This window comes from Sarcophilus harrisii, chromosome 1, assembly GCF_902635505.1.
Source record: "Sarcophilus harrisii chromosome 1, mSarHar1.11, whole genome shotgun sequence".
Lineage (NCBI taxonomy): Eukaryota > Metazoa > Chordata > Mammalia > Dasyuromorphia > Dasyuridae > Sarcophilus > Sarcophilus harrisii.
In genome coordinates, this window is record NC_045426.1 from 42,046,736 (window position 1) to 42,060,769 (window position 14,034).

The 14,034-nt window shown below is 37.0% G+C and overlaps 1 protein-coding gene across 5 annotated transcripts in view; it reads left to right on the forward strand.

Moving 5' to 3' along the window:
• CNTN4 (contactin 4) overlaps positions 1-14,034 on the forward strand; it is a 1,178,424-nt gene that overhangs the window by 1,024,714 nt on the left and 139,676 nt on the right. The gene's annotated exons all lie outside the window — the stretch shown is intronic.

Sequence of the window (14,034 nt, forward strand, 5' to 3'; positions counted from 1 at the left end):
AATGGCTTTTGGTAGCAAACCTTTTGTAGACTGATGAAAATTTAGTGGACCTTTGGTAATCTGATAGAAAGATATAATTTCTCTGTGTGTCTGTCTCTGTTATCTGTTTCTCTCTCTCCCTTTCCCTCTGCCCCTTCTTTCTCTCCCTCTCTCTCCTATCCACCCCCCTCTCTCACTCTCTCTGGCTCTCTCTTGCTCTCTCTCTCTCTCCCCATCCTTTCCTCCCTCTATCTCTCCATCTTTCCCTCTCTCCTTTTATCCCTCTCCTCTCCCTGCCATGTCTCTAAGGGATATAGTCCTATGTCCTAAAGATAAGTGAGAAAATATAACATGTTTTCTTTCTCATACAAAATTGTTATAATAGAACCTACTTTCCACAAGATTCTTTCTCTTTGTAAATTACACTTTGAATTTTGGTATATGTATGTATAACATACGATGTAAATGGTATAATGGGTATGAATGGAACCAAATGGCAGATATTTGTAGAACCTTTTTCTTTGGCTGTCATCCCTGCAAATTATCCCTTACCCTCTTTTTGCAAACTACTCAATTAGTCTGTCTGAAAATGGCAATTATTTGTGCGTCTATTTGTCACAGGTAAGACAGCACTTACCATCTGGATACATAATGATTTTTAATAAATACAAAAGGTCAACTACTCAAGGATGCAATAGGGAAGCTTGTAAAAATGTATACATACCCTTTATACTTGTAACTCATTGGATTTGCATATGCAAATTGAATAATTGCCTATAATTTTGTTGTCCTTATTAATGATTTCTGCAAACAAATCTGACATAGTTTACAGTTGGTGTGTTCATACATATATTAAATTCAGAGTATGGAGTCCTCCTTGATTTCTGGTGGATGAGAGAAGTGATGTAACTACTTGAACTTCGGATGGTTTAATTAAATCCTTAGTCAAACCTGGGACACCTGGGTATCTATATTATCATGCAGCTCCTGAATTCAATCCATATTTAAATTCCTATAGCATGATCATTAATTACTCTTTTAAATACCCTGTATTAATTCCATGGAATAACTTGTGTATCTTCAATTGGTTGTTATATCACTTTAACTTCCTAAAGTGCTTTAATCTATAAGTTTTTTAACTGGGGCAGTGCAGAGTAGTGTATAGAAATCCACTATCACTGAGGAAGTCACTGGTTCAAGTATTACCTTTGATCACTATTGACTGGGTGATTCTGAGCAAGTAAGCCACTAAGTAGAGGGACCTTTTTTTCTATGAGAAGTTCCCCACACTGATAAATCAAAACAAAAAATAGAATATATGTTATTTGGGAAAGAACTGCATCAACTATGGTCAGTCTCTTTATACCTTCCTATAGTAGTGAGTGAAATGTTTCCCTGAGCATCCTGATAACAAATCCCTAATATTACTGCAACATTTGCAAATGCTAGTAATGTAGCAAGACTAGAACAATTCTCCATTGCCACCCTGCCTCCTATTTAGCACCTTCATCTCCAATAGCTAATGGCACAGTGGATAGAATGCCAGGCCTGAATTACTTAATCAGACACTTACTGCTGTATGACCCTGGGCAAGTCACTTAATAGAAGAGACAAAGAAAAGCTATCATTAATTACTATCACTTTCACTATCTTTGACTTCTCAGGGAAATGGAAATCTTTCCATTTTTAAAGGAAAAATGATGAGAAATTTGAGTCAAGGCATTTACAAAATAACACCTCCCTGTTAGTTCATTTTCAATAATACAGCATTTCACCCAGCATCCTTCTTTCTAACCAAAAGAAGGTAGACCATATTTAGGTAGACGAGAACAGGACTACAATAGATGAGACAAAGGGAAGGAACTATCATTAATTAACTTTCACTATCTTTGACTTCTCAGGAGAATGGAAATCTTTCTAACCTATTTTTTAGGGAAAATGGTGGGACATTTGAAATCAAGACATTTACTAAAACCCTCCTACATCATCACCATCATCATCATCATAATATGCTAAGATAGTATTTATATAACACTTTATGTCTTGCAAAGGCCTTTATAAATGCTGTATTATTTTAGGCTCAAAACAACTCTGGGAGTTAGGTGTTATTTTATTTCTCATTTTACATATGAGGAAACTAAGGTAGACAGAGATTAAGTGAGAGATTAAGTAATTTGTCAAGTATCTAAGGCTGGATTTGAATTCTGGTCTTCCTGACTTCTAAAATAAATTAAAATGTTGACATTCGGTGTTGTTGAAGAGAGTCAAAAAGCCTGAGAAAAATTTTCTGAGGACAACAGTTATCTAAGACCAGGAAAAGGGAGTGGGCATGTTAGCAGTGGAGAGATATAGGATATTTCAAAATCCAAGAGAAGGTTTTAATTCTTTTGCATTGATATTTATTCATATTTTCAGTATCACTAAAACACAAAATTTCTATGTAATGTTAAATATTAGAGCATTTTTATAGTTTTGAATTTGATGTGAAAGAAGAAAAATGATGTTTTAGAATCTTTTGAATATGTTCAGTTTTGCTAATAGCCTTCTTAATACATGTTACCAAGAACTAAATATGATATTCTTCCATCTCATTTATTAGAGGTGTAAAAGTCATGACCATTTTAGGAGCATGATCCTACTTCAGACAAGGGATGCAAGGATAAGCAATGTGTCATAGTGGACAATATGCTAGATTTGGAGTTAGAAATTCTAACTTCAAATCTTTCTTCTAAAACATACCCATTGTGTGACCATAGCAAGTCATTTTCCATGAACTTATTGCCCTATAACTCTTGCTGTAGATTAGAGCCTCTTAACAGAAATGGCAAAGGTATATTTTTGATAAATCATTCATTCCTTAATCCTGACCTGTTTGCTGTTTCTCCAATACAACAACATTTTGTCTCTCTCATTTCTATATCTTTGCAGACTGTGTTAGTCTATAATACTCTGTCCTTTCATCTGGTCCCTTAGTTTCTCTGCTCTCCTTCAAGATTCAGGCCAAATCTTGATTTCATCCAGAGGCCTTTCCCACCTAGTGAGCTCTCTTTTGATACCTTCCAGCAATATTTCTCCTCTATGTATCTGGCTTTTGAAATGTTATCTTTTCATTTGAATATCAGATCCTTGAGGACAAGGATTGTTTTTGCCATTCTTTGTCACATTAGCATTTAACAAATTTCCTGAAATATATTAACCGTTTGATTAATGATTGTTTTCTGAGTGGTTGATCATAGGTGAGTTAAGGAGCTTCTCTGGGCCTCAAGTAATTCTCTAAGATTATAAATTATAGATAAGTACAATAAACTGGAAAAAAATGTTTTTAGGCGATTTTTCTCATTGGTCAATAATATTGGATAAATGAATGAGATTTTATTGTTTTTGACTTAATATAGCTACAGATTTATTTAGAATTTTGGTAATTCCTAATGACAGATGGCACAGAGGATAGAATGCCAGGCCTGAATTATTTAATCAGACTCTTACTACTGTATGACCCTGGGCAAGTCACTTAATAGAAGAGACAAAGAAAAGGATGTAAGCTATCATTAATTACTATCACTTTCACTATCTTTGACTTCTCAGGGAAATGGAAATCTTTCCATTTTTAAAGGAAAAATGATGAGAAATTTGAGTCAAGGCATTTACAAAAGCCTTCCTACACAATCATAATAATACTAAGCTAATGTAGTATTTATATAATATTTTATGTCTTGCAAAGGCCTTTGTAAATACTGTATTATTTAACCCTCGAAACAATGCTGGGAGTTAGGTGCTTTTATTATTCCTCAGTATCCTTATCTGTAAAATGAGCCAGAAAAGGATATGGCAAACCACTTCAGTTTCTTTGCCAAGAAGATCCCAAGGGGGGAGGATCACTAGGGGTTGACATAACCGAAAAATGACCGAACAGCAAAGTAATTTAGATGACATTTTCACATATCTTATTCAGTCTGCTGTGAGGCAGATATTGAACTGATATTCATTCAACAAGCATTTATTAGCTCTTGTGTATGAGACATTATGTTAGGTACTAGGAATTTTAAAAAATAAAGAATATATACCTTTCCTGCAAGTAATTACTATATTGGGGGGGGGGAATCATGGAGTGTTTACATATATGAATAACTATAAAATGATTTGAAGAGGGAGAAAACCTGAATAACTAGCATATTCAAGCCAAGATTCCTGTCAGAACTATTGTTTTAGCTGAGCCTTGAAGGACCATAAGGATATCAGGAGGTAGAATGAAGAGAGAGGCAGAAAGATGAGAGGGAGGATGCTGGATTCAGGACAAAGTAAGGTCTATTTGGCTGCATCATAGAACATGTGGGGAGCAAAATGAAATCAGTGTGCAAAGGCAGGTTGGAGTCAGTCAGCAAGGGGCTTTATATCCCAAGATAAGGAAGTCTGTATTTTATTCACTGAAGATTTTCAAGCAGGGGAATGACATGGTCAGACCTTTGGTTTAAGAAGATTATTTTGGTATCCATATAAAGGATGGGTCATAGAGGAGGAAAACTGGAAGCAGGATTATGGGATAAAACGCTAATGTAACAATAATTTATTAATAGAAACTAAATTTAGCCACTTCCAGCTTCTGAAACGAAATGCAGAGCTATAAATAGCATTTAATTTGAAAGAGATTTCAATATAATTATAGTCCCCAGCCCTCTCAGCCAAAGAAACTCAGGTCAAGTTTTAGGACATGGGATCAATTTTGAAACTACAACCATTTTTTTTTAAAGCATTCTTATTCTTAGGACTTTGTGACCAAACTGAAATCCATATTTTTTGAGGTTTGCCTGGCACCAACAGCATAATCAGATTTCATCTGACACACTGTGAAGAGATCATTTCAACTCAAAGGGGAATAAAAATCACATTCATGTGTCAGTTGTCTGGGATGCAGTGGGTTTTGATTTGGAGATGCAATTGTATTGTGTCACTAATTTAAATCTCTTCCCAAAGGCTTTGAGTTCAAAGTGTCTATGGAGTAGAAAGGTAGAATCTGTGCTCTGGGCTGCCAAGGCCTGTATTACATAGAATTCTGAGCTGGATACGTACACCTGTGGGCTGGGAGGCGATGGGAACTTGATACCCAGCAGACCCATCCTGGGGTGGAAAGAAGGTTCATTGCTTCAGGCCTTCTGCTTTTCTTCCAGAGGCAGAGTGGCTCTGGATGTGAGGCTTAATGAGAAACCTGCCCTCAGGATATCTCTTACTATTGCTGGAGAGCTGTACATGGATGTTATTAGGAATTCTGCCCTGGGGAACAATTATGTTATTGCAATAATTAGAGGCAGTTCATCTCCATAATAATGGAAATCCTGCCTGGGAGGCAAAGCAACATCAAGGAAATGCTAGTATCACTGCTCTGGATATAAATCTGCTACCCTGTATATTGGTAGTACTCTATCATTTTAATTTTCCATGTTCAGCACTGGGGGCGGGGAGGGAGAGAGAGACAGCAGTTACAGGAGCACTCCAACTTTGCACCTGCAACTTTTGACTCATTTGCATATTCCGTTGTGGAGGCTAAAGAATTGGACCTGGAGTTTGGAAGACAGGAATGAACAATTGAATGAATGGATGGAGGGAGGGAGAGATGAATGGATGCAGGGAGAGAGGAATGGATGAATAAGAGCAGGGAGAAAACAAGGATTTATGAAGTACTTACTATGTGCTAGACTTTGAGCTAAGTGTTTTTACAGATATCACATTTTAAACAACCCTGAGAGGTAAGTGCTATTATTATCCCCATTTTATAGCTAAGGAAATTGAGGCAGACAGACAAAATAAAAACAACTTTTATTAAGTGCTTACCTTGTGACAAGTAATGTGTTAAGTTCTGAGATAATAAATAAAAAAAGTAAGACAATCCTTGTCTTCATGGATTTTATGTTATAATAGGCAAAGAGAATACCTACATACAAGTGGTGAGCATGGTAGAGCAGTGATGGGAAATGAAGTATAGAGTATCAGTCTAGAGAGTAACAGGGATGGTAAGTTAATTTGTAGAATATTCAGTTGACATGCATTTAAAAAAAAAAGGCAATATTTTTTTTTTATTTTAAATGTCCAGAGAAAGAATTGGAAGGGGAGAAGGAGTACATGTGCAACAGGATCAATAAGAACATGACCTGGGTGAACACCCCCATAGGATGTGAAGAAAATTTTGTCTGGGGCCATCTTTATATGGACTATTTTCTAGTCCTATATCTGTACAGCTGCTTGCCAGCTCTACAACTGGGCACATTGTTTGACCTCAGTCTTAATTTCCTCCTCTTATGTAAAATAGGAATAATACTATCTGTAATATCTACTTCAGAGGGATTTGGGGAGGTTCATACTCAATAATGGATATAAAACATTTTACAGAAAATACTATACTATACTATACTATATACTAAATATATACTAAAACTTTACTAGAGCTTTTATATATACTATATGCTAAATATACATATAAATATATATATTATAAACTTTGCTAGGGCTTTTAGAACACACTGTGTAAATAGCCATTGTGATACTGAGGGAAAAAAAGGAGGAAGAAAAGGAAAATGAGGAGGTAGATGAGTAGAGCCAGACCTAGAGCTCACCCTGAAGAACTGAGAATTCTTTGGTTCTGGAGCTGGAACATCAGTAGAAGATCCAGGGAAGAGCATGGGATTTTAGAACTAACTGGGACCTTAGTCATTTCAGTTGTGTCCAACTATCTGTAACCCCAAGGAGACTGAAGGGGTTGGCCATTTCCTTCCCAGATCATTTTATAGATGAGGAAACTGAGGCAAATAGGGTTAAGTAATTTGTTCAGGGTCACACAGCTAATAAGGATCTAAAGCCATATTTGAACTCAGGAAGATGACTTTTCCTGATTCCAGACATAGCATTCTATCCATTGGGCCACTTTGCTGGCCAGCAGTTTTCTTTAATCCCTTCCTTTACATTGTCTCAATTTAAATTTTCTACTAGGCTCATCTTCTTAAAATATATCTCCATCATGAAACTTGTATATTCAGAGATTTTCGGTAATTCCCTACTGCCTAGCAAATAAAGCCAAAGTTCCAAGCTAACCTCCATGAGGGGACCCAAGCTTACCTTCTCAGTCTTATCTCTGCCAACCCCCAAAGGAATTCTATACTCCAATGAAGCTGAACCACTTGCTAGAATGAAGGACAAATGCTTCAACTAGAATCTCCAGAAAAAGGCCATTTTTCTCTTACAAGCCATCCCTGGACCACTCATTACTTGTCAGAATATTTATGTTTATGTACAAAAAATCTACATAAGTACCCATCACCTTAGCATCTGGGCTCTTTAGGGAAATATAAAACACACCAATAGCAAACCCTACACTCTCTGGCAGAGACCTGAAACAGTGTAAGGAATGGCAGCCAAGTTTCTCTCTCCTGTCAAATGACTATCTACAATTAGTCTAAGTCGTGACAAGTTTCTGGAAACAAGGTTTGCTGAACCGCCTTCTTTGCATCTTGAAGTCAGATTTTTTCCTTGCTCAGTTTTCCTTTCCTTTTGGAGGGACTCTGTTTTACTCCTTCATGGCTTAGGCAGCATGGTTCCTTCTACCTGCCTTTTTGTAGAGACCCCACCATCAGTAGAACCCACCTGTTGTAGAGTGAATGAAGAATGGATGGGAAGCTGAGAAAATAGACTGAAAGAAGCAGCCTGTAGTCCTTTACTACTTCAAAATTCTGATTAAGAGTCAAAGGGGAATATCATTAGGATTGACCACAAGACTTGGATATCTACCAGCTAAAGTTCTGGGATCTCTTGGTGTGTCCAGTATATTGTCATGAATTAAATGAAGTGGTTAGTTTTCACATCTCCATTTCATAAGATCTTAGGTTTAGAGCTAGAAAGGACCTTAGACTGTAATGTTTCCAATCACCTCATTTTAAGAATGGAAAAAAATTGAGTGACATGTCCAGGGTCACACTTCTAGAGGATAAGAAGGGATTCAAACCCAGATTTTCCTGACTTGCATTTCAAGATCCTTGACACTATATAATATTGACTTTGTGGAGTAAAGATAATTCTGATTCTGAAGATGGAAAATCCAAATTCTGATGTTGGTTCTAATTCTTACTAGTTTTTCAAATTTAAAAAAATATATATCTATATATATATATGTATAAATTCTCTGAGTCTCAGTTCCCATCTCTACAAAATGGGAGAATAATACACTATCCAATATCATAATTTTTCTATGAGATCAAAAGATAACTTATTTGAAGCTTACGTTCACAATGCTCCCACTATAATCCATCCTTCATAGCACTGCCAGACTAATTTCCCTTATATAAAACATGCCATCTCCTTTCTTTGAAAATCTGAAACAGCTCCTTATGCCCTATCAAGTCAAACAAACACTTTTGTCTGACATTCACCGTATATCAGACATTATAGAGCAAAAATCAATGCCTCTGAAGTAAAAGAACTTGTATTCAAATCCCACCTCTGACCCTACTTTTGAGTTAACTGAGGCAAGTCTTTTAATCCAACTCAATCTGGCTCTTACTGATGGGCTTGTCCTAGGACAAGCAACAGTTGGTTTGGGCCCAGATTGCCTCAAAGTGAATATAAATAGTAATCGTTCTTGTTTTGATCAGAAATTCTGAGGATTTCCCCTCCCTTATTATTAATTGTTATTATTATTATTTGATTAGCCATTCTTTGCCTCATTTTTTACCCAGCTTTAATCACTGATTGGACATTGTCTAATTTTAACTGAGACATGTTAAAGACCTTAGCTTAAAAAGTACAAGGATTCTAATTGCATGGAGGCTATCTCCAGTCTTCTTGATCTATGTCTATCCACTGGATCCAAATGGCTCTAGAGGGGAAGGTGAGCCAGGTGATGACCTTGCCCAGCCCTCACTCACTTAAATCCAATCCATATGGTATGTCATAGCATCGCCTCCCTAATGCCATAATCTTCTTAAAAAATAAAGGCCAAAGGGCACCTAGATACAAAGTGGATTGTACATCTACCTGAGATCAAATCTGACCTCAGACACTTAACACACATGCTGTGTGACCCTGGGCAAGTCACTTAACCCCAGTTGCCTCAGGGGGAAAAAAAAGAATAAAGGCCAAACAACAATGAGTCTTTTAATTCTCTGTTTCCTCATCCCTTCCAGCTTGAAATTTTGTTGATCCACAATATGATTGATCCCAATGAACTGAATTCCTCTGAACCTTAAACTGGCCTTGTACTTTGACTTTGATTACCTTATTCCCCATGCTATAATGTCTACCTCTCCTCTTGCCTGGAAATTGCTATTCTCTGAAGCCCAAATCAAATGCTGACTGCTCTATAAACCTTCTCGGAAACGCCTTTCAGGAACAATCTGCCCTCCCCTATATACTTCTATAATAGAGTTATTCTGTGTTATTCTGCATAACAGTTAAATATATATATATATATATATGTATATATATATATATGTATATATATATAATTATACATACATCCATACATATATATGCTCTTTGTCCTGTGAATAGAGTCATTCAGGGCAAGATTTCATCTTATCTCAACTTTGCATCTCCCCCAGCAGCTGCTGCTGTGCTCTGTATGTAGTTGGCACTTAGTAAATGTCTACTGAATTATTGAATGAATCAATCATTTATGGGGCACTTATGTATGCTGAACATAAGTGAAAGGGGAGAAGGGAGAGAAGGAGAACATTTCAAATAAATAAAGGATTCAGGGCCTGCCTCCAAGAATTTATAATCTAGTGGTTGTGACCATAAATGTGAAATGACCACTTTTAAAGTAGCACATGAATATGTATAAAAATTGATGTAGTTCAAGCTAAGCATCTAAGAGACCACTGAGTATCTTTATCCTCATCTCCATTTCTTAGGATCCCCAAATTCCTCCAAAGCACAACTCACAGGCCATATCTTGCATTAGCTGATTCCCTTTCTACCTGCCCCCCCCATCATTGTTAATGTTTTCTCAGGCTCTATTTGAAGGGAAAATCTAGTTCTGTGTTTTCATTCACATACAGGGAATTATCAGGTGAGGAAACACTCTCTATCAGTGCCAACAAGTACCTTCTCTGAGACTTAGAATGGAAAGAATTGCCTGGAACATTTGAGACTTGATTTAACTACCAAGGTCATACAAATAGAATATTTCAAAGACAGAACTTCAACTCAGATCTTCTTTCTTCATATTCAATTCTTGTATAATAAGTAGTATTATATCTCATATATAGGGTATAATTATGTTTATATTTTTTATTTTATTTTTATTTATTTGCTGAGGCAGTTGGGTCAAGTGACTTGCCCAGGGTCACACAGCTAGGAAGTGTTAAATGTCTAAGGTCAAATTTGAACCCAGGTTCTCCTGACTTCAGGGCTGGTACTCTATGTACTGTGCCACCTGGCTACCCCTACATGTATTTTCTTATTTATCTACATATACTTATTCCAATATAGATAGATTTTTGTTGTTATTCAGTCATGTCCAACTCTCTATGATCCCATATAGGGTTCCCTTGGTAAAGATACTGGAAGAGTTTGACATTTCCTTCTCTAGCTTATTTTATAGCCAAAGAACTGAGGAAAACACGATGAAGTGACTTATCCAGAATCACACAACTAATAAGTGTTTAAGGCCAAGTGAATTCAAATCCTCCTGATTCCAGGGCCACCCACTTGCCCAGAAAGATAGGTAGAAAGTTAGATAAATAGATAGATGATGGATGGATAGATCTATAGATAGATAAATACATGGATAGTGTATGAATGGATGGCTAGATAGATAATCCATAGTTAGTGCTTTGTACTAATTTATTCCTACATATTTGCATGTCTTCTTGTATCTCCTCAGTAAAAATTAGCTCCTTGAAGACAGAATTTGTTGCTTTATTTTGTTTTCTCTTTTGTATTTCCAGCACACTTTCTGGAATATGGTTTAATAAATGTTTATTGGATCTGAATCTGCATTTGAGGCACTGGAAGAAAGCAAAGGATTGAACACTCATGAGTATAGCAGAACCAATCGTGGAAGCTTTACTAGAATAGGATAATTTGAAAGAAGAGATAAAAGATAATGAGAGTGAAGAGCCAGAAAACAATACAAAAATTGGAAAGTTCATAGTGTAGACAAGGCTGAACACACATTTATTAGTATTATTAGAAGAGGACTTCCTAAGGGGAAAATAACACAATTCAGAAGTGTTGGGTTTGGTTGAAGGACCATCCAAAGAATTCAGAATTGATCATGTTGGTCAGTAAGGACCACTGGTGGTCTTTGAGCACTTGCTGAAAACCTTGTTTAAGGAAGATCATTGACTCTTACAAGTACACCATAGAATGAGGAAGAGATTTTATGCCATAATTGCAGTTCTCTTAGTGAAGAACTGCATGTAGAACCAAGAAAAAAACACAAATAAATTTGGAAACATCTCATCAAAGCTTCTATTCTGAAAAGAATATAGTTCCATGCTATCAAGGGATCTTAAGTGGTCATGGCCACAGCCAAGTCAGAGACAGCGTGTCATTAAGCATGGTGAGAACTTCATGCTTGTGGCTGGATAGCTGAATCTTATAAACAAAGCTTTGTGCCCATTAGATCACTGGCCAGGTCATTAGGACCCTTCACATCCCTGATGAAGAAGTCTGACCCTCAGCTCTCTGATGTACAGAAACAGACTGCCCCATCCAAGACAGCATGGAATCTGTGACCTCTGTATTTGGGGCATAGCTTCTTCCCCTCATATTTCACTCCCAGATAACATGCCAATGTTAATGAGATCGGTGCTGGTAAATATCTATCCTGGTGTTTCTAAATCCCTTTTGCCAAATGATCTAATTAGAGCAGTACTTGGCTTGCCATATAATTACAGCATATGGTACCTGGAGGGAGCATAGAGTGGAATGAGAGGTTGCCTGGTGAGAATTCCAGGTGGTTGGTAAAAGCCTCTATTTAGAAAAGTTGTGGTGTGGTTACATTTTACATAGGAAACGCCTCCTCCAGCTCCTCTCCAGAAAGGGAAATGCTTCTTTACAGCTCAGTTCAGAAGAAGGGTTTGGAGATAATTAAGAGAAAACAAATTGTCTATAATTTGAGGATAAATTGTTTAACCCTAACAATAGTACCATGGAATAAGCCAAAAAATCTAAATGCAGGCTCCTTTTGTGCCAAATTAGTATGTGGGAAGGATTCATCTAGTCAAGCACTGAGCTCGTCTGAACACTTCTTATTTTGCTCAGTCATTTCAGTTACGTCTGATTCTTTGGGAGGGCATTTGGGGTTTCCTTGGGAAAGGAGTGTAGTGATTTATCCAACTCATTTTACAGGAAATGAAACTGAGACAAATGGGGTGAAGTGACTTTCCCAGGGTCCTATAGCTAGTTAACTATCTAAGGCCAGTTTTGATCAGAGGGGTGAGTCTTCCTGACTCCAGGCATGCTATCTGCTCTGTCCCCTAGCTGCCCTTGAATATCCCTTGATTACACCTGATTAAGAATTAAGGAAGAATCTTTGGCTAATAAGAAAGATAGGTCTCCCAATGACATTTTATAATATAGAAGCATGTGTGGTAATAGGAACAGGATAGATGAAGAATATTTCCTTTTATTACCTTTCAGATGTAAAACATTTAATATCTTTTCAAATGCTTTAAAACAGAAACTGTACAGATTCAAAGTAGATTTAGATCTTAGAAATCATTGACTTGGTCTTGGATGACATGATATAATAGAAAAAGCACTGATTTTGGAGTTTGAGAATTTTGGTTTAAATCCTCCTTCTTCTTATAGTTACCTATATAATTTAAGGCAAGTCATAATCACCTTAAGGCTTAGTTTACCCACATGTAAAATTAGGAGATTAGGACTTCTTTGCCTTTTTAGTATCAGGCAGTTTAGATCCCACAGTCTATGGATCCCCCTTTAGAATAATGTTTTAAATGAATAAAGCAAATTACATATGATTACAGAGGAACTCAATCATGTTAAAATACAATTATCTATCTCATGTGTGTGTGTGTGTGTGTGTGTGTGTGTGTGTGTGTGAACATAAACTTCATAGGTCTGGATTAAGAAATTAGATATTCAATGATCTCAAAGAGCACTTCTACTTCTAAATATTTAAACTCATGGGTTTAACCCTACCACTTTACAGATGGGGAAACCAAGGACCAAAGCAGTGAAATTGATTTGCCTGAGGTAGGACCACAACATGAAACTTGGTTCCCTGATTCCAAATCAAGTGCTCTTTTCACTGTAGCCTATTGCTTTTCTCTGGAAATGCTGCAAAATGTATTACCCTGCCACCAATCTGATGATGGACTTCTTTAAATTTAACAACCTTGGCACTTGGATGGCAGGTAGATTAGATAAAGTATTCATTAAGCACTTCCTAAGTGACAGGCACTGAGTAAGGTAGAGAGATGCTTTCCAGGTTGGTAGGAGCTGTCTGAGCATAAACTCTACTGTAACTTTTTAAAAATGGTGCACATCCTGACACAAAGGGGCAACCAAGAGGGACATTAGTGGAGGGCATATTGGATAGATGGGTCAGAGCCAGTTGAGTCACACTGTTAGGAGTGCAGTTAATCCACCTGATTTAGAGCTAACAAGGACTTTCTTATACTACTCCTCCTTACTAATCTTTTTTTGCTGTAGCCAGCCAATTCTTCTGCCTCCATGTAGAAACAACTGTGAAAAAAATCTATTTTTTATTTATAACCATTGTTTAAATGGTATCCTTGAATGTAACTCTTTTTTGGTTGGGGTTCAAAATAGTTTAGTCCCTTTAAAAAGAGAGGAAGGAAGGGAAAGATAAAAAGAAATATAGAGGAAGAGGAATAAAAGAAGGAAGGGAGGAAGAAAAAGAAGGAAGGAAAGAAGGAATGGAAGGAAGGAGGGAGAAAGGGAGGAAAGGAGAGAGGGAAGGATGAAGGAAAGAAGGAAGGGAGGGAGGGAGAAAAGAGAGGGAAGGGAAGGAGAGAGAGAAAGAAGGAAGGAGGGAGGAAGGGAAAGGAAGGGGGGAGGAAAGAGTTAATGAATAAA